Source organism: Cardiocondyla obscurior, linkage group LG16 (genome assembly GCF_019399895.1).
Source record: "Cardiocondyla obscurior isolate alpha-2009 linkage group LG16, Cobs3.1, whole genome shotgun sequence".
NCBI classification, from domain to species: Eukaryota; Metazoa; Arthropoda; class Insecta; order Hymenoptera; family Formicidae; genus Cardiocondyla; species Cardiocondyla obscurior.
Genome location: NC_091879.1, coordinates 2,525,464 through 2,553,109, shown reverse-complemented (window position 1 = coordinate 2,553,109; position 27,646 = coordinate 2,525,464). Strand labels below are relative to the sequence as shown.

At 48.4% G+C, this 27,646-nt stretch overlaps 1 long non-coding RNA gene across 1 annotated transcript in view; it reads left to right on the top strand.

The window, feature by feature from the left end:
- Positions 1–27,646, top strand: part of LOC139108925 (uncharacterized) — a 104,387-nt gene that overhangs the window by 70,197 nt on the left and 6,544 nt on the right. Inside the window, exon 6 of the long non-coding RNA XR_011546747.1 lies at positions 6,875–6,951. This is a non-coding gene — a long non-coding RNA (uncharacterized lncRNA). The remainder of the gene's footprint in view (positions 1–6,874; positions 6,952–27,646) is intronic.

The window sequence follows — 27,646 nt, the reverse complement described above, 5'->3', positions numbered from 1 at the left end:
GTAGCCACCCGCCCCCTCTTCCTCCCGCGCGCTTCTGTCCCCCGAGCGCCGCCACCTCGACGACCCTCCGCAGAGAGCGATGCCGCGGGTAAAACGGGCACAGCTAACCGTCCACTCACCCCCCCCTCCCCTTTCCCCTTGCTCGCGCCCTCCGCGAGGGATTAAGTTCGCCGCGGAGCGAGAGGAGGGCAAACGGTGTCCGTCGCTGGCCCCAAATTATTATACATTGAGCAATAACGCGAAAGTAGTCGCCCGGTTTCGCGGGTGTCGTCCAGATGAACGAGTTCACGCCCGGCGCGGCCACCAAGTTCCATGGATTGCTGCAAACGCTCGGCCCGTCCTTGCGACAGCCTCCCTCGTGAATTTCGAACAGGATTGGATGTAACGTCCCCCTTGCTCGCGCGTAACGATATCGTCGTAAATTGTCGCGCGCGAATCTCACCTCGCGGGCGATCTCGTATCGTTCGCGTGAAGATCACGTCTACTCTTTTACATTTACTAGTACAGCTAATAAACTCTCGTTTAAGCGGGCAATATGCAAATCTGCGGTTTAAATATCATTGCGTTAAATTTCTTTTTTCTTTTTTTTTTTTTTTTTTGCAATTACAAAACGCATAAAATATTTTAAGAATTTACAATTGTAAGTTTTGTCTTCAAGTGTTAATAAAAAAAAAAAGCCTCGTTTAAATTAAGGAAGATGAATCCAATTAGAGAAAGGCGTATTTTCGCCCGGCACATTTCACTTTGCGAAAAACATTATCGCGAACGCGGTTCGTGATTAATATCTTCGGTAATGAAAATGAGCGCAAAGTTCAGTGGCGGCGATATTAAAAATATCAGATTTACGAATTTAATATTTTTAAAATGACACATAAAACGCAATATAATACGCGATATTAAAATCCGCATTAACCACTTACGCACGAAAATTTTAAATTAATTTTGAAACACATCACGAACAAACTCGATCTCCCTTTATAAAATTTTATATCATTTCGTTACGCGCGCGAAAGCCCCGCCGTGTTTATTTAAAGAGAGGCGCGATAAATAATCGCGCAAAGGCACCGAGTCGCACGAAATTCAGCCTCGCGATAATGAACTCGACAACACCGATCATTTCCGCGTTAGGAAGCCATTTAGCAGTTTAAGCCCTCAGGGCGTTGAAGGGAGGGGGGAATCGCGAGCGTTTCACTTGGAAATTCCGATATTTCGGGACGAGGGTGACGCGGAGGGCCACGGGGGTGCGCGCCCCCAGAATGAACTGTTGTGACGAGCACGTAGGTCTGCGGATGGAGCCAATCAAGGAACCTCGCAGTCAGCGGGTTTAACCCCCGCGCCGCCGGTTACCCCTGACTCCAGCCGTCTGCTTCGTGACTCTTCGATCTCGGGGAAAAAGCGACCGCTCAAGGACGCTTCTCGTCACGCCTCGCCGGTAGGACACGGGAAATTAAAAGTAAACTGCAAGGTGGTGCAACTTCTGCGCGCCGGCCAGCCCTAATTGCACGTCGCGGAGAAAACGCCACCGATTCATATTCGAATGCTTTTCAAAATTATTGCACCCGCACGATCGCGTGTTTTTATTTTGTATTATTTTGTATTATTACTTTTAAATTACTGGGGAAAATTTATATAATTAGACACGTGGAGCTGCACACTTTTTTAATCTAATGATCAGTTAACCATAAAGCGATAATGTTTTTGAGAGAATTTAATATTTCTTTTTTTAAGAGAGTGAAATAAAATGTGTGCTCAAAGAGTCCGCGTATCACAGAGGCTTTTTAAAATATAATATTAGGTAATTGCATTTAGATAAAATGTGTATTTTTATAATTTCGATGAAATGTATTATTTAATTTTAATTTAAAATTAATAATGACGGAGGTCTTCAAATTTATTCCACGGGCGCGTTTACCGCGTTTGTTCTGTTATTAAATTATGAGCACCTTGTTTCGTCGGTTCGGGTAAGCGACTCGTTTCTCTGTCGGGTAACGAAAGAAACCGCATCGAAGGCAGGATGTCGATCAAATTTCCTCCGCCTGGAATGTCCAGCAGTTCGACAAAGGAACTTCTAGTACGGAAGAAACGAGCGCAGGCAGAATGGCGGAACGACTCTTCCCCGCGTTTTTCCGCCCACCCCGCGCCTCTCATCCCCGAACGGAGGCAAGTAACCGCGAACGCGCGCGCTCCTCAGGAACAGCAAAGAAAATCGCAGTAGCAAGCGAGCGGGCGAGAGAGGCACCGTCAAGGGGGGGAGGGGAGGAGGAAAGCGAGGTTCGGGTCTGGGGGGTGCTTGGACCGAGACGCGACGACCCGGTTAGGACGATAAGGGATCCCGTGGAGCTTGATGGAATTCCATAGATCCACGTCGGCGTCGAGACAGAGTCGGCTAAGCAGCCATTTAAATGCAACCGATGTGTCTCGGGGAGCTATTACATCTGATGGACGGTTATTGACGCGCACTGGCTTATACCGAGCAGCAGCGGCAGATCTCACCCCCCGGTTCTCCTATCCCCCCTGGTCACCCAGTATCTAGGCGAAGCGAGCGCGTGGGCGAGAGCGAGGAAGACGGGAACGAAGAGAAGGAACGAAAACGAGCGGAACGAGGGGGCGAGAGAGAGAGAGAGAGCACCAACCAACCCCCACGGGGGCTGAGTTCAGCTCACCGTGCAAGCGGCCAACCGTCAGTGTATGTGCCCGCTTTGTGGCGGGCGCCGGGGGTAGAAACGAGGACGTGGGTGGTGAACCGCCGCGACACATCGTCAACTGTCCGATGGAAACTGTTGTTGCGCGAGGGCGCACGTCGACCGATCTCCGGGAATACGAACGATCGAATTACCGCCCCCGTCCTCGTCTCCGTCTTACGATCCTTAGGTCAAAAGCCCGTCTATTGTGATCCGGCGCTCTCGGGAGACGAGAAGACGTTCACTCGCGTTCTTTCCCCCTTTTTTCTCTCAACCCATATTAGAACGGATAATCCGACGCGATCGTAAAATAAAATAAATGCTCTGGAGGATTAAATAATTAATCTCGCAGATAGGTGTTCGGCAAAAATTGTCATTAGTTTTATAAATTAATTAAATGCAACTTATCAGTCATATTTTATTTCTGTAAGAAAAAAAAAACACACAAGTGCAATGTGTAATTGCTTGAAAAGTAAGCGAAATGAAAAGCACTCGAATTAAACGATTCAAGATTTCTATGAATTAATCGAATAACAGAGGCGCAAATTTATGGCGAGATATTAGCGCGTTACGTAAAGTCGCTTATCAAACTTTTCTCTCTCTTCCTTCCCTTTCGACGGCAAAAATAGGTTCCGCTGAAATCTCTTCTGGCCGTACAACATCGTGGTGAATCGTTGTCGCAACTGTTACGAAATCGCAATCGCCCGATGTCGAGAAGACCCGGGGTCGGCCAGAGAATACGAATGATCGAATTACCAGACCGAGACTCACATCTCATGAAAAGGCAAGGGAAAATCCTCCGCATCGCCCCGTCTGGAATCGTCCAAATGAAAGTTCAATATTTCACCCCTTTTACTACAACGTCCGCGCGCGAAACTCTTCCGACAAATTAATTACATACATTAACTAATTTCGTTTACAATCCATTAAACAATTTCATTTATTTTTAGTGATTTGAGAAAGAGAGGCCTGTGAACCGCGCGTTGATCTTAATTGACTTAATGAGAGAAAGCTTTCGCGCAAAAATTTATAGACCCCTTCCCCCCCCCCATACACTTCTCGAAACGTTTTAAGATCCCGTGAGATCAGGAAACGTAATTATTTTGCATATCGACGGCTTCTCGAGCCGACTGTGACGAAAAAAGAACGGCGGATAGAGATAATGAGATGCGGCGGAATTAATTAAATGATGCTGGTATAAGTGGGCATTAAATGCGCTCTAAGGAGGATTGCCGTAAGCGCTCGCGTGTGGAGGGGAAAGGGCATAAATTAGGGCCCCGTACCACGTGTACGCCTTCTTGCCGATTTGTCGCCGAGACTGTAAACCCGTGCGGATGTCGTGCTCGCGGAAGAACCGGCGCGGTCGCATTACGTACAGCCCTGTTTACTCCGACTTCGCGAATTTATGTCTCGTTACGGAACGTCATTCCCAGCAGAAACGATAAAATAAATTCGAAGAGGAGATCCTTGCAGATTGCCGCTCGTGCGTCCACAGAGTTCGCCGAAGTCCCTCGCAAATCTGCCGAGCGTACTCGCGCATTCGAGCTGCCTCCGCGAAGGAGGAAACGGGAGGATAGACGCGAGGGGAGGGAACGGGAAGCGGAAAAAGGGAACGGCGGGAAGGAGAGAGAATTTATTTGAATATCTCGGGTAATCTCAGTACGAGGCATGCACCGCCGGAGTGATATCTAGTCCTCATGCAACGGAGACACGGCGGAGGAAAGGGCGGGAGAGGGACTCTCTTTATATTTATTAGAAATTAGCCTGGTACTTGCATTCATTGCGGCTGCGTGCATCCCGGCGCGCTTATGCTTCGGTTTCGCCGGCGAGCGTATACGACTCGGGGATATGTTTCGGGGATCTTTACTGCGCGATGCCCGGTGCAAAGAGAACACCGCGAGACGTTCCTCCTCGCTTCCTCTCATACGAGCGCCGCGGCAGCGCGAGCGGTCTCGAAATCGCCGAGTCGTCCGGCGATTTTCGCATTAATCCGCATTATTAGCCGGTAGTCAGATTTGATTACGATGAGTGGAAAAGACTTTACCGCGCCGGCTTTTAACTCGCCTTTAATTTCCTCGCGTCTCTCTGTACGTCATCGCTTTGCATAAAATGACGATTGCGGGGATCTCGAATAAGCGCGGCTTTCTCACGAGATGAATTAAATTAAATTAAAACACGAATATACGTATAACGAAAAGGAAGGTGAGTGATATACGGCTAATATAATTTTATTTCCCTGCGATTATAACCTGCGTACGTGCATTATAATTTACCGACAAACAACCCGAGTGGAAATTGATTCCCGCCGTTACCTAATAATTAGCTAGCCAATTCGTGATTCATCTCGCGGCTGTCTAGCGAAACTGTCCAGTTTTTCGCCGCGTGCTAGTTTTATTGCGCGTGTTGACTTTACGCAACGCTCGACTGCCGAATGCACCGGTTCCTGCGACAGTATGAGTACGTGCGTGTGTTTACATCGGCCGGCAATCCTCGCACTGCAAGTTCGCAAGGTGGAGGACGCGCGGGCAGCAGACGGCGAGAACCTGTTTGTCCGGCGAATTCGGCAGTCGAGCGAGCCTTGCGTAAGGTCAGAACAAAACAGTAAACAAGTACGCGGCAAAAAACGTTTAGACATCTATTTATATACACGGTACGCGCTGGACAGTGACTAGACGATCGATACTAGACAGATTTTGTTTTTTTTTTTTTTTTTTTTTAAATGACAGAGCTATATTTAATCTGCGTGGTCTAACCATTCGCCACAAAATCAGATTAGCTAAATAAATTTCCACACGGGGAAGACTTTAGCCGTGCCATTTCGCGCTTCGACGTTTACAATCCCGATGACAAGGAGCGCGATTTCGTGCCGGAAAAGCTCTCTCGCCCTGGAAATTTAGGGCGCGCCGCCGTCCGCAGTTTTCACCGACGCGGAGGGAAACTTCCGAGCGGCGACCACTTCGATCGGGAAATCCCCAAAGAACGTAGCGGCAGGACTCTTAATCCTGATACTCGCGACGCGGAGGAACGCGAGGGGGGGCGGGAAAGGGAAGAAATGGGCGAGTGGGAGAGCGAGGGCAACCGCGAGGGCGGCAAACGCCGTGGCGTGGCGCAGGGAAGCGCGATATTATCGTCGCAGAAATATTACTCAGAAAATTGCCGGCGTGACTCCGTCCAGCCTCGTTAATTACCGCGAATTACCCATAATTATAAGGACTGTAAAAGTTTTTACTATCGTCGTGGGGCAAGCCGCGAGGGGGCCGTGATGCAGAGCCTCGGCGGGCCCACCTTGTCTGCGAATTCGCCGAGGTGTATCCTCCAGGTCCCGCGGCCCTCTTTGTCCCCTCTCCCCCCCCCTGATCCCGACCGTAAAGCGAGTCCACCTTTCCCCCGAACGCCGGTATGAAATCCACCTAATGAGACACTTCGCTAATAAAAGTTTTCTGGCCAGCCGCGCGCGACCGATCTGCGATCTTCGCCCGGCTCCATCGCCACGAGATATTTCGACAATAGCTCTTTCGCGGCGTTTCTTCCGGTATCTCGCCGCCGCTCGAGATTACTTTTACGATTTTGCGAGCAAAGCAGACTGAATATCCTAACATTAACTTACAAATTGTTCTTTACGGTTTCAATTGTACGCGACTTCGAGACAAAGCTCGCGTCGCTTATACAGAGTTAAAAAAAATGGAACCGGTTTTAGATATTAATTATTTTCAGCAATAAACAACAGGTGTACATCGAAAAAGTAGATATGACGTTTTTCTGCGGCGACAGCGATCAGCGTACGTAACCCTAGGCGGCGGTGGTACGAGTTGAGAGGGCGGAGGAAAAAGTAACGGGACGCGCTCAATCCTTCTCAGTCTTCGACGGCCGATGCTCCGCGAACATACATACGTGCTTTTCGGGTGAGACTCGACAAACACTACGCTAAGATCACGTACGCTAACCGCTGCCGCCTCAGCGAACGACATATCTGCTTTTCGATGTACGTGTATGTAATACACGGAGGTAAAAAAATCTTAAAATTAAGACAAGTTTAATGTCTTAAAAATTTTTTTGTTCAGAAAGTAGATAGTTGATTTATAAAAAATTTAATTGGAAGACAAATTGACGCGTAAAATGTTTTTTTTTCTTTTTACGATGAATATTGTTTCAAGTTACATCCCTCTTCAATATAAATTTTCTATTTGTTACAGAATCGCGATAACTGTGTTTTCTACAACTCCGGAGGCTGTTTTTTCTACAAAAGCGGAGGCTGCTGCGCATCAGATCGGTGAGTTGAAAATATTCTTTTACCATTAGTAGCGCTAGAAATTTAGGGTGCGAGAGCACGTCGCCGCGAATCAGCCGACTTTTCGAGATTTCATTCGCGTGAGAAACCGCGCGAATAATCGGCACTCCTGTCGCTCAAGTTTAGGGCTGATACGTACAGATCACATCACCGTTACAATGGACCTTAACACCCATCAGTCAATACGAATGCACTCGTTCGTCCTTGATAAACGGACGTGCACGCTTTATGGGCCACCTGTTGCACGTACGCGCGTCTCCTCGTCGAACTTTTAGACTTGCATCCAGATGAAAGAAAGGGCGCGTCGGATAAATCGTTCTTAGATGAACCTTTTTATTCATAGGGGACCGGCTAAGCTGTCCGTCTCGAAAACACTTAACCTCGGGTGGGACATCGTGACGATATTTGTCACATCTAAATTAATTTTCAGTAATATATTGAATATTAATCAAATTATTAAATCATCGGATTACATTTCGAATTACATCGGGATTTTAAAAACGTTTTTTTTTTTTTTTTTTTTTTTTTATTACCTGCACCGTTCGATATATTTAAGGTAATCCTCACATTACACACGGCTGACTGTAAAAATCGATTTCCGGTCGAATAACAAAAAAAAATCTCTAAGTGAAATAACGTAAAATAATCACGAGTCCGTGCATTACGCTCTATTGTCATCGTCGTCTCGCGTCGTTATCATCGACACCGTTATCGCCGCCGTCACCGTCTCCGTCGTCGTTGCCGTTCCTCGTAGAAACACCTTTATCTGGTGGCCGAAACGGCCGTTTCCGGTATCAAGGAGCGACGAAACTCACAGCCCGAACTCACCGGGGCACTGCGGCCGCCACAAATCACTAGCAATCTTGATTTACTTGTGTTTGCCCATTGGCTCGGTATCACTTCTGCAGTAGTAAGTGTAATATACTCGATTCGGGAACACGAGAGAGAGAGAGAGAGAGAGAAAGCGAGCGCCTAAGCAACCCTGCAAGCACCCCCGGTTTACCATTAGGAAACGCGAGATTAGGTACTCCCAAGCGCCGCTCGAGCACCGATACCATCACACACGCATACCCGCACCCGGCTCGCGTTTCTCCACGCAGACTTCAGGAAATCCCGAATAAAGCCTCGTCGCGTACCTCAGCACCCGCTCGCCCCGGGATTTCTGAGGGACAGGATTCGAGACTTCCGCTATTACGACTCCTCGGAAATGTTTCTAAGTGCGAAGCCCCCGCTCTCGTCTGGTGTTTATCTTTAGCCGCGTTCCGTCTCGCAGAAATATCGTCCGTCGCATTTCGAAAGAATCGCCGGTCTGAAGGTGTACATTTTTTTTTATTTATTAATTTTTTTTTTTTTTTCTTTTTTTTTCGTGGTATTAAACGCAACGCTTTTTGTCGTGGCGCGTCGATCGAAGCTGCGTGAAAAATAGGCCGCGTCGTGGTATTATTTATATGCGTTATTGACTGACGGACTGTGGCACGATTCGCGCGGTTCCATTCTCGCTCCCTCCGCGCGTAATATTTTTTTATTATATTATGTACGCGTAATGCGGAAGCGTTATTAACGTTCATCGGCGGTCGCCCGTGATTAGCGGTCCAGATCCAACGTCTCTTATCCGATTACACAATTTTTGCAGGTAGATTTATTAACAACGTTAGCCGCATTTTCTGACATCCGCGTCTCTAACGCGTGATGTAAATAAAACGCGATGGAATAATGGGGCCGTGCAATGTCGCGGAAAAAAAAAAAAAAAAAAACTGAAGCATCTCGCGGAATCAATTGCAAAACGCAACGCCCGGCGAAACGATCCCGGCCTGATAATCCCGGATAGTTAACGCGGACGCGAGCCTTCGCAACTGCGTGACCTCTCCATCGCGCATCGGCGAAAGCACCGCTGAACAAATATGGAGTGACCGCCGTTACCGGCGGATGGAGGCGCGGTTTTAACACGGCTCGTGCATTTCCCTAATGATTTACAAGCATTATTGGGTATTAATTTCAATCTACGCGGAGAGCGCAGGGATAGAATGGCGCGTGACGCGGCCCGACGCGAACGGGGAGGGAAAGAGGACGGCGTGAGCGGGGCCCCGGGGGGGCCACGGCGGCGGGGATCCGCCGGGGGGGAGGACAGGTCGACGCCGCACGTCGCGGGCTACAAATCAACCGTTCTGAACAAATTATGAATGATATATTCGTTGCGCCCGCTTGATATATGCATATCTCCCGTCGGTGCAGTCCTCCAAGCCGCAGCCGCGCTGCACGATGCAGCTTCGGAAAATCCGCCCGTACTTTGCATACAAACGCGAACGCGCCCGACCGCCGCACGCATTAAAAAACCATGTCCTCCTCCTCCTCCTCCCTCCCCCCTGTCCCCTTGCCGAATAAGCGCTTTCTCGACGCGTCCGATTCGATGCGCTTCATCGCGAAAATCAGTGTTGCGCACATGCCGGATGTTTAGCTCTGCGCCTCGCGATACCGCGTGGCGTGTCGTTATTCTTTCATCGCTCGCTCCCGCGTATTGTTTCGACGAAGAAGAGTGCCGCGAGCTGAAAGGCACACTTGATTTACTGCGCGCGGGAGATAAAATTTTTTTTTTCTTTTTTTTTTTACACGAGTTTGACGGGACGGAAGGACAAAAAAACGAAAGAAAACCCGTTAATTTTTTTTTCGAAACCTCCTCTGCGTCAATCTGCCGTGTTAATACAAAACAATTTCCTTGAATTTTACAACGCAGATTCGGAAATCTTATTTGTACAGCGCACGAGTGGCTTTTACAAAATATATTTTTGCGAACAAAACCAATTGGTCAGCAATTACGGTTCGTACAGCTGTTTACCTTTGTAATATTATTCTCGGCTTTATTAAAAATCGCGATTTCCATCCCTTACGTGAATAACATGATATTTATTATTGCTCATATTTTACTTATATATTTGAAGTTTTATTGAAATTATAAAATAAATGTTAATCGTTTTTTCGTGTAATGCTTTCGCAATAACACCCCGCTTCTGAGCGTAAAAATAATCGAACTTTAATTTCTCGCAGGAGAAGCGAGTAATAAAAATATTTTAAAATGAGTTCGCAATAATATTTAAACGAGATGTCGCAAGTTCGGCTTCTTCTGATCCTGAGATCTTAATTATTTTCTACTCTAAATTACTCTATTGATTCGAGATGGTATTCGTGATCTTCGTTTAAAGAATGACGAAAAAAAAAAAAATTAAGAGAGAGGAGAGAGATATAAAGAACAACAGAAAAGGAGGGAAAGAGAGAGAGATTTATAATCCCTTTTAAATGCCTCGCTGGAGGCGAGCTTTCAAGAATTATGTTAAGTGCTTTGACGCATTGTCCCCGTTGGTACAGAATTACTAGGCTTTTATACGCGCACGGCTTTATAACGCGGCCGTTACAGCATTAAAATGTTTATTTACGCTAGCGTAGCTTACATAGCCGCCGTTAATGGGTTTGCGCATTTCCAAATCACATCGCCATATCCGCGGCCCCGGCGATGTGTTTTTCTGCATTCGGAAGCATTACGAGACCGACAAAGTGGAAATGTTCGGGGTAGCGCCCGCCGGCGGCGTATACCGCGCCCGAATTTGTACATAACGCGCGCAATAACTTGCCGCTATAAAAGCCATCGACAAATCAAATTTTGACGTGATTCACTGGCCGGCATAAATTCCAGGATCCAGCCGGGAGAGACGGCGGTGACACGGACATGTGTTCGTCCTCTCGTTCTCCCTTTCTCGCCCTCTTTCGCTCGCTCCCTCGCCCCCTTTTTCGGTCCATCTCCCGCGCCCTCTCTCTCTCCTCCCCCGTCGCTCTCTATCTCGTTCTTTTTTTCTCCCTCGCGCGTTCCGTGACGCGCGGCTATTTATCGTTTTATACACCCGACGGGCAAGTTTCGCTGCCATTGCACGCGCGCACACCGTCCGCGATTATCTCGTCCGCGCGTCGATGCGGACTTTTTTTCTTCGCTAATTAGGACGAATGCGGGCTCGCGTTTCCATCAGAGTCGTTTATTCCTCGTTCTCGCGCTCTCTCCCTTTCTCACTCGCTCGCGCGCAGTTTTTCTCTGCATCTCTGATAATTAAAAACCAACGACTTCTGAAGGTAAGAAGCCCCTTAGCAATCGCCCGTCGTGCCTCCGCGCCGTCTTTTCGCTCCTTGTACCTACTTGCACCCGCGGCGAAATTTGCAATTCGAGATACTGCGACCGGGAACTAAGAAGGAGCCAGTCTTAAGTCGCGACGCGAACACAAAGGCTCGCCCTGGCCCTTTGGGCACTTCATCCGGGGGAATAATAAAGAGGCGACGGAGATATTTTTTCCCGATGTGCGGGACAATCGAGGAGCCTCCGCGTCTTCCGCGAATTTCCGCGACGCAGATGTCACTTGCCTCTAAGCAACCAGAAAATCTCTTGTACACGCTAACGAAATACGCGTTGCAATAACCGTGGGATTTAAACAGAGCTAGAAATAATTCGGAGATCGTAGGAAGTGCTCCTAAAACATACGTGCAACCGGAACTGCGAATAGATATTTCTCGCGTTACTTTACGTCGCGCGATTTAATAAATTCGCGCGAGATCCGCGAAAAAAGAAGTTGCTTGAAAATTATTAACACGCCCGCGTGCGTTTTCGACCCCCCCGCGTAACATCCGCGATCTTCGCGCGGCTGCTCCGCCCGGAGGGCTTAATTTAGTTCAGAATGCAAAGGTTTATCGTCTACATAAAACAATATGTCCGCGATAAATTGTTTGCTAACCGGCGATTCTGGAAAATGCATAGTGCCGATCTATCAAAAGTCCCCGCATCGTTACGCGGTGTGATGTTAACAATTCACACACAGTTAGTGCATCCGCGTCCTTTTGTCACCGCGCGCGCGGCCGTGTTTTACAACCGAGTGCGCCATTTCCGGACGTAGCCGCGACGGTGTTGGGTAAAAAATTCAGGCCGACGTGCCGATTCCGCGTCAATTATCGGGGCCGAGGATTTCGGGCCGGCGGGATTTTACGAGACGCCGCTTTTCTAGGATACCGCCGGAAATCCCCTTCGACGATCCTACGCTCGCTCGCGAGGGTAAGCCTCTTGTCGCGGGGATTCAAGTTGTTTCTCAAACGACCGTTAAGAGTCCATCGTTATTCGCGGCGCCTTTAACGACTGCGACTTCACGGCACTCAACCTTTGCTTCTCTCGCGAGCAGCCGCCACGAAACGATCCTTCCGCGCATCCCTACGAGAGCGCCTGACCGAGTTCGACAAGCCGCGCCACGATCCAGTTCCTTTTTCTCTCCTCGCGTAGAATTGAACGATCTAAGAAACGTTGCGGCTGCGAGGAAGATATGCATAACGTCGACCCACATTCGCTCCCATTCTCGTATACAATCGATTCTTCTTTCGAACCGCGTTGGACGGCGGGGAAAACCGAGCGGAATTTATCGGCCGTTTCGCCGTAATGCGGTAGACCGTCTTCGGTCGACAAAAATATTCCTGAGTGATCACATAACGCTGAGATCAATTACGTTACAAAACTAAAAGTAATACATAAATTAGTATCAAAATAAGAATTATTACGCTCGAGAATATACCGACATCGTTCTCCGCAATTAGATTTCATTGCAATTACAATGTGACCGAAGTTTTTCATACTTTACAAGAACAAGATCGTTCTCTCGTCGTCGTTACGGCGACGACGACCCCCCCGGTGTCGTGGAAAAGAAATTCACGCGACAAGAAGCGAGCGCCTGTGAGAGAAGAACGGTCCGCACGTACCCATCCTCCGTATGAACTTATCACGTGGCATCGACGACGACCCCGCGGGCATTATAGGAATACGCGAGCTACCCCGGCGAGGGTGAGTCGTTTGATTCCGAGCTGCCGAGTTTACGAGCCGGCCGTGACGTAGTCGCGCAAACTGCGGCCGCCGTTTCCGGGGCGCGTACGCCGGATAACGCGAGCATTACGCGAGCGACGAGACGGCCGCGAGTGATACACGCGCACACGTTCGACAGGCGCGCGTCCGTACGCACGCGGGGATGAGCACACGCCCGCGATTATAACGTCACATACCGGTTGTAAGGTATACAAGCCGACGCCCGGAGGCTGGCTGCCGGCTGGCGACGGCGGGGCGGAGGAAAGAGATGCCGTAGGAACGCGACGGAGGCGGAGGTCGACTCGCGAACGTGGAGGGAGGACGGAATGTTCGGATTATCACGAGAACCCTGCGGAATCCGTGGCACCGCGGGGACGGAAAACGGGGCCGGCAGATAAGAACCATAGCCGGTGTGTCACGTACCGCTTTGAGTGTGATGGTCGTCGTTCTCTTCCCATCCTCTTCGGCGCTCCCTTCACGTTCGCCCAACCCTCCGCGCGCCGCTTCTCCACCCTCTCGGTCGTCGTCTCGATCTCCTGGCTTTTCTCGTTCCTCTCTCGCGCCGGGGATCTCTCTCGCGCGCGCAATATACAAAGCCCCCCCCGGTTCGACCTGAGCCGCGCAAACTTCCCCCGTTAAGTATCCTCGCCGGCACGAGTGTTCAATTCTTGCCACGCGGTGCTTAGTCCTCTCTCGGAGACGATTTCTGGTATGCCTCTGATGTCGCTTTGTTACGAATACCCCAAGTTCGCCAGTCGATTCCAAAATTTTCGCTCTCTCGAAATTCGCTCCCGCTTTAAAACTGTCTCAGCGCGACAAGACACGTCATTACTCTCGCAATCGGGTTATCGCGAGGATGATTTTTGTTCCTGCCGAGGGACAAGTTTGAAGACGACAGAGGCCCGTTCTCGTTCTCGACAGCTCTTTCATCCGAAAATTCCGCCCGTCTCGAAATTCCGTGCCGCATCAGCGATGCGGAAATCGTTCCCCTGGATTGCACGACTTAGCGAGCGGTCCCCAAAGAATTGTTGAAGAAAATCCTGCGTTATATCTCGGAATGTACCATTGTTTGCGATCAGTTTCTATATCTCGCGAGCATTTACACCGAAAGTTTCTGTTAAGTACCCATCTGCCCAATCGTTTCTCGCAAAGTTCTTTTTACGAGATGTCGTGATCCATGTCATATCATCTTGACCTCCGCGAATTTTTCTCTTCGAAAAAAAAAAAAAAAAAAACAAGAAACGTATCTCATTATTTCCAAAATTATTTTTCTACTCGTTAAGTTTAACATTAATTAAAATCAAATCAAATTAAATTAACCGAATTAAATTTACTTGATTAATTATTCATTATAACGTCGCGTGGTCTCCATACAATTTTTACCTAGCGGTAACATATTTTCGTATAACAAAGAGCCTTGCGTTATCAAGCATCCCGATAGCGTCGGACCTCGCGGGGAGTCTCATTCCTCGCGCAACTCCGGGCTGAAGTAATAATCCGAAGTTGTTAAAAATCAGAGGGATGATGGAAATAAGATATTCTTTCGAGATGGATGGCGCGAGAAACTGGGTTAAAAAGCCACGACCTCGCGACTGGAACGCCCGCTGTAACTCAGCTTCGTTAACTCGGGGGACACCGTGGAAGGAGCGAGGAAACGCGCAAGGGTTATGGCACTCGAGATAGCGAGGCAAAGCGTAGGTGGAACGGGGAAAGCAATCAGAACTTGGGCCATTGCTAGATATTACGTAGACGTGAGAGATGTCTCCTCAATCATATTAATTGCCGAGATAACCGTTGCTTCGACGGCGCTCTTAGCTTCTACTCCACCCCTCTCCGGCCCCGTTCGCGACACATACGCGTCACGGATCTTTCCGCGTGCGCATTTTTGCGCGTACCGCAATAAATATCGGTCAATTAAAATCTCACGCTCTCTCTGCAGAACTTTTATTTTGCGACGGCTTAAAATAATATCCCGTGGAAATGAATAATCAAAGACGCAATTTATACGGCAAGAAAAATGCGTTTTCTCAATGCTCAAAAAACATTTATATTTAAGTCTTTCAGTTTAAAGGTAAGATTATTATAAAATTATAAAACGGACAAAACGTGTGTCGTATATTTCGAAAAGCGGTGGAAACATTTTTTAAACCTCTCATGACTCGAGATTAAAAATTGCAACATGTAAAGTTTAGAGCCTGTACCGGAGAATAAATCTTTCAGCGGCGGGGTTTTTTTTTTTTTTTTTTTTTTTTTTTCGAGAAGAGTAGAAAATAGCTTCGCCAAGTAACGAGGCGTTCCTCAATATTCAAAGTTTTCGTGCCGGAAGAGGAATCACTGACGTATGCAACAGGTATTGCTTTCCTCTTTTGCGCCTCGATAACGACTGCTGACTCTTCAACGGCAAGTCTGAGTGCCATCATCGCGAGAGATCCGCGATCTCCGCTGTTTCACCCTGGCTTTCACTTTACTTTTCGAATTCCGCGGTGCCTCTACGAGAATTTTCCACGCTGCGATAAAATGATGAGCACTGCCTTCGTGTCCCGGTAAAAATCAGTCATTTGCGACGTAATACGCTACATTGGCAACGCAATTGAGGTCGTTAAGTTCTCAAAGACGTAACAGTTATTTCTTTAACGTAAAGAAACTTTATTTTTTTTTTAATATAATCGTAAACGCCTGAAATTAGAATCTCATTCAGCGGCGATTTTAATTAAAGGAGAAATTTCTTATCGGAAAGTATCAGCCGACATTCATTGCGCGGCGTGGTATTGCAAAGTATCACGGCCGGGAGTATCAGGGCTAGACCGATATCGCACATTTTTAATTACTTTCGCTCCTCCGTACCTAAATTAACGCGCTCCTATCTCATAAACGGCGATAGTAAATTTCAACGATTAGCATACACGGTGCGGAAGTGTACGCTGCGGCGTTCCTTCGCGTACTTGCGCCCGTCCGTAGCATGTAAATGCCGCTACGTGGCTGGCAGACAGCGACTCAGCGTATATAAAACAAACCGACCGGCTCTCTTCTCAGGACAGACGAGTTTGCCCTGAGCAGCCCTGATTCAGCTCGACGTGGCGCAGCCTTATGTCAACAGATACCGCCGTTCCGCTAATCACTCACGGGGCGGAATGTACACTCCGGATAGCCGCTTCTCGACTTCGCGATACGTGACGCTAAGTGTCGTCGCGGCAGCGCGTCCTTACGAGCGAATTAAAAACCCGAGATTTTATCAACGTCAGTGAATTCTTAATATCACGTGCTCGAGCGTCCGCGCAAATACACGCAAATCTTGCCTTCCCATTCGTCGCTTTTTGTCCGCAAAACGTTCTACGTGATAGCGTTGGTCCACACGACTATATATTTTTTTTTCTAGCAACTTATTTTTAAATAAACGTTAGATTATTTTTGATTTTTTATTAACAAAAGAAAACTGGACCAGGAACTCAAATTAAATATCAACTTTAGGACCCTTCGTGCGGAAATATGACGGGACGAAACGAGATTAATACGAATGCGAGTTCGTTAAAGGTAACGAATCCAATTCTTTCCCACCTGCATTACGTTCCTCGGCCGCGAAAACTAAACGGGGGAGGGAGATACGAGGAGCGCCCTTATCCGCGGTGCCATCCGCGGACAGCGCGGGCATAGATATCGACCGATCGTTCCCCATAAAATACAAGATCGGAATCGCGACGCACACAGAGAAAGTGATACTGCAGTAATGCCGGAAAATATCTGCGTTTTATTAGGTCGATCGACCGGGGATAATCGGCGACAATCAAGTTTCACGGCGGTGATTGGCCGCGCATAGCCCGATGCCAAATGCAGCTGCATATGCATGACGCAATCTCATATCCACATCCGCGTCCCCGTGTGGTAGAAGCGGCACATGGCGCGGAGACGCGCGAGAGATAGAAAAGGGGAGAAGAGGGAAGCGGCGTGCCGAGAGGGGTTACACCAGGCCACGCGAGCCGAGACGAGGGGGGGCAAAGGGGGGAGGCGCGGGTGGATTCGATTCCCACCGCGGTGTGTCATTACTCGTCATTATCCACCTATCAAATCGCTCAGCAATAACTATCTGACCGTTGCTGTTACACACTCCCGGCCTCTCTCCGCACCGCCGCCGTTCCCTCGTCCTCCCTTTGGCCCCCCTACGCCTTCCGCGCACCCCGCAGCGTGAGCCCGGCTTACTAGCAATCAAAGCGTCTCCATTTCTGAACCGCTACTGGATGACTGCGTTGGCAACCACTGTTCAAGGCTGATCACCGAAATTCCATATCCACTGATCCGCTCGAACGAAAATGTGGCACGATACTAATGCCTGATTAATTTCTGTCGGATTAATAATGTGCGACCGTCCGTTTGGCCCCGTTCGTTTTACCAGCGCGCGTTTAATAACTCTATGCGCTCTTCTTGCCCGACACTGATTGCCCGAGTGGTAGTGCGCGATTTTAGCCGGCTTTTGCGTGCGAGCGTTTCTATTCCGCGACACCCAACGACCGTAATATAAGAGAATTTAAAAAAAAAAACTTTTTTTTTATTTTTATGACGCAAATTATGATCGTGAACCTTTGCATGTTGCATTTTGAACGAAAAATATATTTTCAAATAATCGCAGTGGACGAGAAATTAAAGATGCTAGCAGGAATTTAACTCGCATAGGTATTTCTGATTTAGTTGCTTTTAAACAGGGAAGGCGGTGCAAAATTTGGAAAAAAATTTTCTACAATAAAATTATATATGCAGGAACAGTCCCTTTTCCATTCCGGCGTTTGAGGTTCAGTAAATTCCGCGCCGCATCGTTTTATACATTTCGTTAGTACATAAATTAACGACTGTGTGCGGCCGGTACGTTTTCCACGAACCGGTGGAAGCGCGGAAAATTAATACCGGTAGCGCGGTAACTGTGCAGCCGCACTTGAAAACGAACTGAAACAGCCGTAAAAACGTCTCGATGAACGTTTCCCGGTTTCCTGAAAAAAAAAGAAAGAAAAAAAAAGGTGGCTCGCGACGACACGCTGGTACTTTTTTCCCTTCTCTCGATGTTAGCTGAAACCCGACGAAGCCCTAACACGCATTTTGTCGCCATTTAACGGTGCGAATGAGATTCGCGAACGTACACCGTGACGGAATGGTTTTCAAAGAATTATATCCCACCGTATGAAAAAAATATAATTAATTGCGGCTGATCAAATCTAAATAATGTTTCACAGCTGGAGAAAATATTAAAAGCATCAGAAACATTGCGATAAATATTACCGTCGCATTTTTTTTTTCAATCTCTATTAATTATCTCAATCTTTTAGAGTTTTTTTTCACAATTTTCCCTTCGAAACTTTTTTTTTTTTTTTTTTCAAATATGTAAGTTAAATCGCAACATCATTTATATCGTATATTATTTCTATCACGTCAAAATTTAAATACCCCCGGCATTTTTTATTAATTACGCATTCAAAGTTATATTACTCAACTAAATATTAAATGCATTAATTACTTTTGTGTACGTTTTAATTTTACGATTTTAATTAAAACAAACGATTTTGCGTGCACGCTCGCAAATTGCTCTCCGGCGATCCGTGGTCGATCGCGGTATTAAAGTGGGTCGCGGGGATTTGGCGTCGTCGGCGGGCTTCTTAGAAATGCGCGGAGTAAGATCGCGAAAAGAGAGCGCGGAGCCGAGGTTTCTGGACGTAGGTACACGCCCGGATGTTATTGGCAGGAGAGTGGAGCCATTAGTCGCGATGATGGATGCCTGACAGGAATGCCAGCGTCCTACCCCGGCGGCAGTTATAGTAAGTAATGGCTTCACTCGGTGCCCTGAGAAAGCCTCCGTCGTACCGCCACCCCTCCCGACCCCCCCGGGCTCGCCACCCAGTAATAACAACAAATCTTGCCTATATTAATTCCCTGACGGACATAACTCTCGGTATATGGACGGTAACTCGGGAAAAATTGCGCGATGAAAACGTCGCCCCGACGAAATACGGGGTCTCGTATTACGTACGCACTTAGAACAACCAGTCACCCCGGTGTTCGCCACCCCCGCGCGTCCGCGCCGGGGAAAATGTCGTCCTTACGCCCACCAAGAGACATTAACCCTCCCGCGCTCGCGTAAAAGACGAGGTCGTTTAATATTATATTTAGGAACGGTGTAGTATATGCCGTTGAAGAGGGAAAAGAATTATTCATATTCGGCGACGGCCTACTACTGCGGAATATCTTTCGTGTCAAGCGTGCGATAAATTAATTTATTTATCACGATGCATCGTAGATACTTATTCTCTTACAAATGAAATGTTTGACACTGGAGTTACGCTAATCGTCTAATTAAATCGATAGGAATATGCGACACAAGTGCCTCTCTCTCCTCTCTGTCTCCCCTGTGCTAAAAGCAACGGCTTCTTCGATTCCCGCATTTCGTATTGTCACGCAGCTATTCCGCGGCCAATTTTCTCGCCGCCTAATCGTGCGTTCTCCAGCTGCGTGCTCGACACCCGGACGGTTTAGGAAGCGCGACCAATTATTGTTAGGATAATCTGCCGCGAGCCTGCTGGGACTGTTTAAATTAGAGGGTGGAGGCGCCGTTGCAAACATCATTGCACGTATAGGCCATGCCGGACCACCTAACCGATGAAGCGGGCGAGGGGGTGCTCTCCCCCCCGCTGCCCTCTTCGCGCTGAGCGTCCCCCTGCTCTTCCACCCCCTCCTCCGTCCTCTAAATCATTGATTGTTGCATTATCTGTTATTGGCAATGCAATTAACCCCTTACGGTAAAACAACGCTGGCTCGCTCGCGCCGCAACGGCTCGGGCCGCGAGTGTAACTGCGAGCGAGCGTGGCGCAACGCGGACCGCGGGCGCATCGCGTGCTAACGCGCGCTACTCGGGCCTATTTCGACGGCGTGTGCGCGAGTGAACAAGCGAGAGGGCGAATTGATTTGTTGCACGTGAGGCTCCCGGCCCGCTGTCCCCCGTTATCTCGCTCCCTCCGCGTGGGCCTCCTCGCTCCCTCGCGCGAAGTACTTCTCTCTCTCTCGAACCCTCTGCGTCTCCCTTTGGCGCCCAAATCCCGAGACCCGAATCCGCGACAGGATTAAACGCAGCCCACCTCACAAATACCAACCCTTCGACACAGCGACTGCCTCTACGTATCTCTCTTCCTCGTACCCTTCTTTTTCCATCCCTCTTGCTTCGCCCCGCGATCTAACGGTATGCTAGCTCTCTGTCTCGCGCGACCTCTCCCTCTCACCTTTCGTCCAGCGCAAGTCCCGAATTCGCCGGTACATTCTCTATCGGCGCATACGATTCCCTTCCCCCGCGACGCGTCCCCGCCGCGTTATTCCGCGTATATGATCAGGTGCAATTACAATCAGGTTAATAATTGTTACGGCCGCTACCGGCGCGCCCTGTGCGCGAAGCGGGGGAGCGGGGGAGGGAAACCGGTGACCAACACCGCACGCTTCGTTAGGCGTCCTGCGCCTATTACGCCCTGCCAAAGGACGGAAGAAGGGCGGCTATCGCCTGCCATACGTTTGCCGCTCGGGATATCGAGTTTTTGGTCACAGCGATTATGCCACGCATGATTCCGCGATCGATTAAATTAATATTCGGTCCGGCTTTTGTGTTCGCGATAAAACTTAACCGTGCGTGTGTGTGCGTAAACGCGCGCGCACGTTCAAACGATTGAAAAATCGTTCCGTTCAGAATAATACGTATGTGTGGTATTTTTTTTTTTTTTTTTTTTTTCGCGTTTATAACCGTTTCAGTGATGTATAAAATAAAATAAATTCTTGACGTTTTTAATAAAAGCGCGCTCGTTAAAATATCACGGGGTAAAATAATGATGCGGGAATAATGATGATATTATGGTACTTTTAATCATCAGTAATAAAACGCAGAAATAAAAGATATTGTATTATACACCGCTTACATTTCCTGTGCTCTTCCCCTCGCGTTAATGCCGCCCGGTCTGCGCGCGATGCTGCACGTATCAAAATTTCTATATAACAGTCCGCACGGCTCGGCCAATGGCGACTAACGAGGTAAAGACTCTCACAAAAGCGAGACTCAATCAGATAAGTGGTTTCGCCGGGATCGTGCACTAAAGCGTGAAAATCGTTCTTCTCGGAAATTTGCTGAGAAGCCGTTGAGAGATCCAATTCGGTTTTATTTGCTGCGAGGCCGCGGCCGATACATTTTTGCCGCGATACGGCGAAAAGCGGTGGTTGCTCGCGATCACGCGGAGATAACTTTAAAGCGACCAATTTATACAAGAAATATAAATCCGAGCGCGTCCCACCGCCTAATCTAACCTCACGAAGCGGAAGTTAACAAATTTCGCTCTGCTGCGCGATGGAAAAAAAATTTAATTTCGATTCACGACGATTGTACTTTTCCGAGAGAGTCAACGTTCGGCTTGATTTGCATAATTAAACGGCGGAAGTATCGTCGGACAATTGCGAGATTAAAATGTGGCCTAATGGGGAAAGAAAAAAAAAAAAAAAGAAAAAACCCGAGCCGGAGTCGGGCGTGTAAAAAAAATGTTACATGCACCGAAATTTATACATCTCTCACAAACGCTCCGCCTGTCTAAACTTTTTCAACATCCGTCCACACCTGCGATTTTTATAAAGTTCCGCCCGGATATAAATTTATACGGTTGTGACGGGGTTAAACCGTTACACTTGTACTTCTCGACATATAAATCTCCGCGTCCCTCTGCTCCTGCGTCTCTTCCTCATTAAGTACAATAGTGAGTCGTAATACGGAAACAAAATATCTGCGAATAACGCATGTCGACAATTTTGATGTTCTCTTCAAATATCGCGATATTATTAGAAACATTAATATTTTATCTTTAAACTGAAAACGCGAGTAAAATTATACGTATCATTAAATATGTGTACAATAAATAAATGCGTTTTTCTCTGATTTATTTGTAGAGATTTGTGGAGAATATATTATTTAATAATTACTTGGAAAAATAATTATGCCTTTTTGTGCTGTAAGCTATCAAATTATCACATTATTACATCGCGCGCGTTAACTCAGCACCGTACACTTTTAGTGCGAGTATATTAAAAAAATATATATATATATACATATTAAACAGATAAAAAATACAAAATTAAAATTATGGCAGGACATTTTAAATACTCAATTAAAAAATGTTATCTCGATCCCAAGTGAAGACGTTAAAAATGTTACGTGCATTCTAGGCGCCGCGGCAAAATCGGGTGCGAACGAACCATCCCGCTGTGATCTTCGCGGCGAATATCGATAGCGTGACGCGGTCTCGGGACATCGCAGACATCGGAAATCGCGGCCAGTTCTACGTGCGATCCCGCATTACAATTCGTGCGATAAGTTAATGCCGGCGGCATTCGCGAAATGTTCCCCGCTAACTCCGTGATCCTCGGTACGTCGCGGCCGGAATGTACACGATGCGCATTGCCTCCAGTATAAACGGTAAAGCGCGTAATATTCCTTGACGTCGTGCTTTGGGAATAGACGCGAGGAGGATGCGGAACTTGCGGGGGAATTAGCGGAGAGCAGCGAGAGGGTAACGGGTGGCGGCGACGGGCGGCGGGGGGAGGGTGGCCGCGGCCCGTGAAGACCGGCTTAAGGCGTGTTGAATCATAACGAGGACTTATGCCGAAAGCCTCCGACAAGAAGCCGCGGGCTCACTCTCTCTCGACTCGCTGTCTCTCCTTCTCCGTCCCTCTCTCTCTCTTTCTACGTTCGCCACCGCGCCAACCGCTGTACACCCTCCGCTGCCCGACCACCCTCTCGCGCTCTGCGACCCTTCGCCCGCCATCGTCGTCTCGCCGCCACCTGCATCGGTTAAGAACGTGGCTGCGAAACAACGGGGTGGCATTACGAAACAACGCTGCTCCATATTCATACCACCGTCGTTCGACGACAAAGTAAAGAAGAAAAGAAGGCGAGTCGTTCCGCCGGCGTAGGAGGTTGTGGGGAGGGAAAACGAAAGCCGCAGCAGAAGCTCGGCGTACACAGCTCCCGACTTTCGTGTCCGGCCGACGAAAGTGTTCGCTCGTTACGCGAATCGGGAATCCATAGACGGGCGTTATTGTCGCGCGGATTAGAGGTGCTTACGCGTGGAGTTTGAGACAGCTCGGAGGGGGGAGGGGAAACGACGGAGGGTGCAGGGTGTCGCCCAAGGATCGGGACCACGATGGTAATCGCAGATCGGGGAACGATCGGCGGTCATATGCACGACATTAAGACACGTTTATTTCTTTACACGCGTTTTAACGCGCGCGCAGATAATTGGACCGGCGCGTTGTTAGCTGGTTCCATTAGGAAACATCTTATTGGCCTTAAGGCGCTTATTACTGCTCTTAATTGCGCGAACGCGCGCTCTTACCCTTATTAACTGTCGGCGACGGGTATATCCTAATAGGGCATCGTTATAACCGGAGATAATGCGTATTCCGCGTAGGTCTTTTAATGCGAGCCTTTTTTTTCCGTCCCGCGCAATATCCTATCGTGCAAATGGCAATAACGTACGGTACCCTTACTTGCGCGTTATCACTTTCGGAACGAGAGCCGCCTCGAACGTTTCGCGCGTATTCAAGCCGGGCGCAAGGTGGATTTAATTGTCCGATGTTTAACACGAGGTGTTCAACGACGGTCCATATGCGAGCAAATAGCCGGACTCGAGCATTAGCGGATCGAAAGTGTTATTTGTCTTCATCAGCGCAGGAGCTCTTTGAATTTTTATTTTTCCGGGAGATGCAGTCGCGCTTTCGGAGTAAAATTGAACACGCGGTAAGGTCCCGCATATCGCGGCGGATAAATGATCTCTCGAAGGCGATTGCCGTCGCCTGACACGCTGCCAAAAACGCAGATTCGCATGCATTGCGTCCGCGCGATCGGGGAGGGAAGCGAGAGGAAAGGCGGAATCGTTAGACCGCATCCATCCGTCGAACCTCGACGGATAGAACGGCGAACGACGGCGGGGAATGACCGGAGGAGCCCGAGGGGTGGTTGCAGTCGCTCGGATATACGGAGAGGTTCCGGACTGGTTTCGACTCCGGGCTCGTCGGGTTGTATGTACCAAGGGGGTATCCATTAGGGACAGAAGTATTCGCGCGCGAGATATATCGACGTCGCCCCGGAGGATTTATCGTGACAGCGGCGCTTGAAGGGATTGTAAATCCCCGTTTGAGGATCGCTGATACCAAGTTTTATGTGGGACATTAGTTGGGTGGGGCGTGGCTGAATGGTGCGGAGTCGAGAATAGCGCTAGAGAGACGAAGAGGCGCAGAGGGGCACGGAAGAGAACGGCGGCGGGGCCGAGGGGGGCCTCTTTCGACCGTGGAAGAAAGAGGGTGAAGGGAAAGGGAGAAAGAGAGCTGCCTGGGCGCAATAAATTAGCCCGAAATGAAAGACAAATCGCCTCCGAGCTGTCCGCCCGTTCGCCCGACGTGATAGAAGCTGCTATGCTGCTGCCTCCACCGCCTCCGCTTCTTCTCCTTCTACGTCTCCGTCTCCGTGTCTCGCTTTGCTTCCTTCCGTCCATCTCGCTCACTTTCTCTTACCCCCCCGAGTACGTCCGAATTCGCTTCTTCTCCCTCTTTCTCGCGCTTCGCACCTTCGCTCGCTTGCGAACGAACCGGTCCCCCAAGGGGTGAGAAAAGAGACCGAGACAGGTCGTCAGGTTTCCTTTCATTTCCTCTTTCTCCCTCGCCTTTATTTCGCCTTCTACCCCGCCGGCTTCCTTCGACCTTACATATCGCCTACCACCTTGATGGACGCCTGTCGATCCACCAGGGACCCACCTCGCCGCTGCCCGACGCCCCAGCTTTGTCCACGTCGTGAGAATTCGCGCGGCGTCGACCCTCTTTCTCTGCCGGATGCTTGCTTGGCAAGTGCGCCGTTTCGATTTGAGCGAATGACAGCTTCCACCCACCCTCTAAGTTTTTTATCGCCCTTGCGCCCTGATATGATTCCTTTTCACCTGTCAGCATCCGCGAAATCGATCTTTTAACAGCCTACATCGATGCGTGTAACCGTTCCTCAGTTTCTTTTCCCTCTTTATTTTAAGATAGAAAGTTCTAATTATCATCAAATAAGCTTTTATTATTTTTCAAAATGACTGATAAAAATCGAGGAGACAAGTATGATAATAATACGCAAAAATTGAATTTAAAAAATGCGCATATAAATGCTGGTAGAGAAAAAAAAATGCAGTTTTAATTTTCCCAATGAACGAAGTAAACGTGCCAAACACCAAAATATCGCCGATATAATACATATTATGTTGAAAGACGAGTTTTGAAACGACAATAATAAATAGATTACAGACCATGCGGCCATAGTCGCAGATGCAATTATCACCAAATTGCCTGTATAACCGAGTTACATCACTTTACCCTATGGCTTCGTATAATATCTCAAAATTTTCTCTGACATCGTGCATACGGACTTCATAGGATTATTTTAAAATTGTTTTAAAATTATTTTGATTACGCGCTCGCACATACACGCGCTCGCAATAAAAGTCGCGAGAAATATTGGAACCGGGGAAATTTTAGCGAAATTGCCAACGAGCAAAATAATTTTGTTTCTGCGGCTTTCGAAACAAAGTCGGCATAATGTGTAATGTATTTCTACGTATCAAAAATAAAATTCAATAAAACACTCGTGTTACGTTATGCGATCGGGCATATCGACCGGAGAATCGGCGAAATTAGGCGTCAGCTATCTGCGAGATAAGTTCCGGATATGCTTATACAGTGGGAGTATGATCTATAAGACAAAGGTAGCGAACGCGAAAGCAGACACAAACGCGAGCCTCGCGGCGTCCGTCCTTAGTACCTGACATCTCGTCTACAAAGGCCAGAGACGTCAATTAATTAGTCGGGTAGCTTCAACAACTGTTCTAAACCTGGGGGAATAAGAAGCCCGGGCTTCGCGAACTGTCTGTCTTTCTCTCTTTCCTTCCAGCTTTGATCGGAGTCGAAATATCTTTATCGCGACATTATTCGCTCCATATCGACGCAACTGTGAGGGTTCAAAATTAAAAAAAAAAAAAAAATTGTAGCAATTTAGAAATTTTTTTAACTGTTATAAAAAAAAATAAATAAAATTTCGTAAAAATAAAGTGAAATTGGGCGACGCGTCCAAATTTCATAGAGCATACTATTTTTATCGCGGCATCAAATTACAAATCGCGACATACCGGGTGGAATAGAGAAGCAGGAGGCGGCGAAAGGGATGAAACTGAAAGAGTCAAAGACGAGGATGGATCAAGTGCGCTTCGAGAATTGCGGGAGCGACAGATACGGTTATCGTCCTGCAATACAATCAGCGAAGTTTCCACGGATGGCGGGCAATAAAGCTTTATGTATATTACAAGGTCCATGCGACGATACTGCTCGTACGTGAGCCTTTCATCAAAGCGCTTCTCTTCGCTCGATCTTTTTTTAGACGAGACGAGGAGACCTCGCGAGAGCGAAATACATCGAATAAAGCCGCGTATGGTCTCGCGTAAAAAACTCTAAAAAAGAAAAAAAAGAAAAGAACTAATACATTCTCGCGCGTGTTGACGCGCGAATGAACTATTCATCGATATTGATGGACACTAGAGATGTCGGTAAATTTTCGATGCGGACGCTTTATTTTAAGTATGTGGAGCATTACTCGTGTTTTATATTCGCGGCCGCGCGTATTGGAAATACCTCGTTATACCTACTTTTGTCGTGGAAAGTAATCCGCGCGAAATTCGAGGTACTATCGGTTCGCGTGCGCGATTGAAATCACGAGGGACCGCCGGATTTGCTATTCATACGTCGTGTTTATCGACGGCGATTTTGACGACTTTGCCGCGGCGGATGAAAGGGGGCCGCGGGTACCGCGTTAAAAATGCAAACTCCCTGGCGTAAACGAGGCACGCTAATTTTACAAAAAGCTCATCCCCGCCCGCGCGACTCGAAGGCTGCCGACAGAATAACTCATAGGGCCGCCCGGGGGCGGCGGGGACAGTCACTGTTGGCGAGTGTCTGTGGCAAAATGAACGTTTTAATTCCCCTCCATAAAAGCCAACGACAAATCAAACGACTTTGACATGATTAACTGGCGGGCATAAATATCGGTATCAATGCACGTGCACGTGCAATGACGCGTCGCGCCATGTCCGCGATTGTCTCTTTCCCTCTGTCCTCTCTCCCTTCCTGTCCCTCCCTCTTGTGACCCTCGCGTTCACCCTTTTCCCTCCTCTCGATGTGCTGCGACGAATTTTCTCCTTTTCGTGCCTCGTCGAGCAAAAATAACCGCACCGGCGCGCCGCGTGCAGATGCTTGGATATTAAATATACAACGAATTAGCGCGCGCATTGCCCGCCACCGGGGGAGGGAAAAAAAGAAAAAAAAAAAAAGAGAGAAGGGATCAAAAAAACCGGAGAAAAGCAGGAGGACGCGTAGGATGCGTGCACGCGCGGCCGAAGTGCACGAGATCGGAGGACGGGGCGATTGTATGCAAATGCGGGCCGTGAGTTCGATCAGGGCTCCGACGTTCCCTGCTTCGCGGAGGGTGCGCGTACCGTTCGCCATACACTCGCTGTCTCGCGCTTTTTTATGTGCCCGGCTATTCCAGCCACGCCGTGCAAACGCGAGGACGAAATAGCGACGGGGGTAATAGGTTCCGCGTAACGCAGTTAATTGGCGCCTCGCGAACGGATAAGCACGTCGTTTTCAACGTCCCCCGTATTTCACGAGCGAACGCAGGCATGCTCGCACTCTGTACGAATTTAAATCCCCGAATCGGTACTGATAAATGTA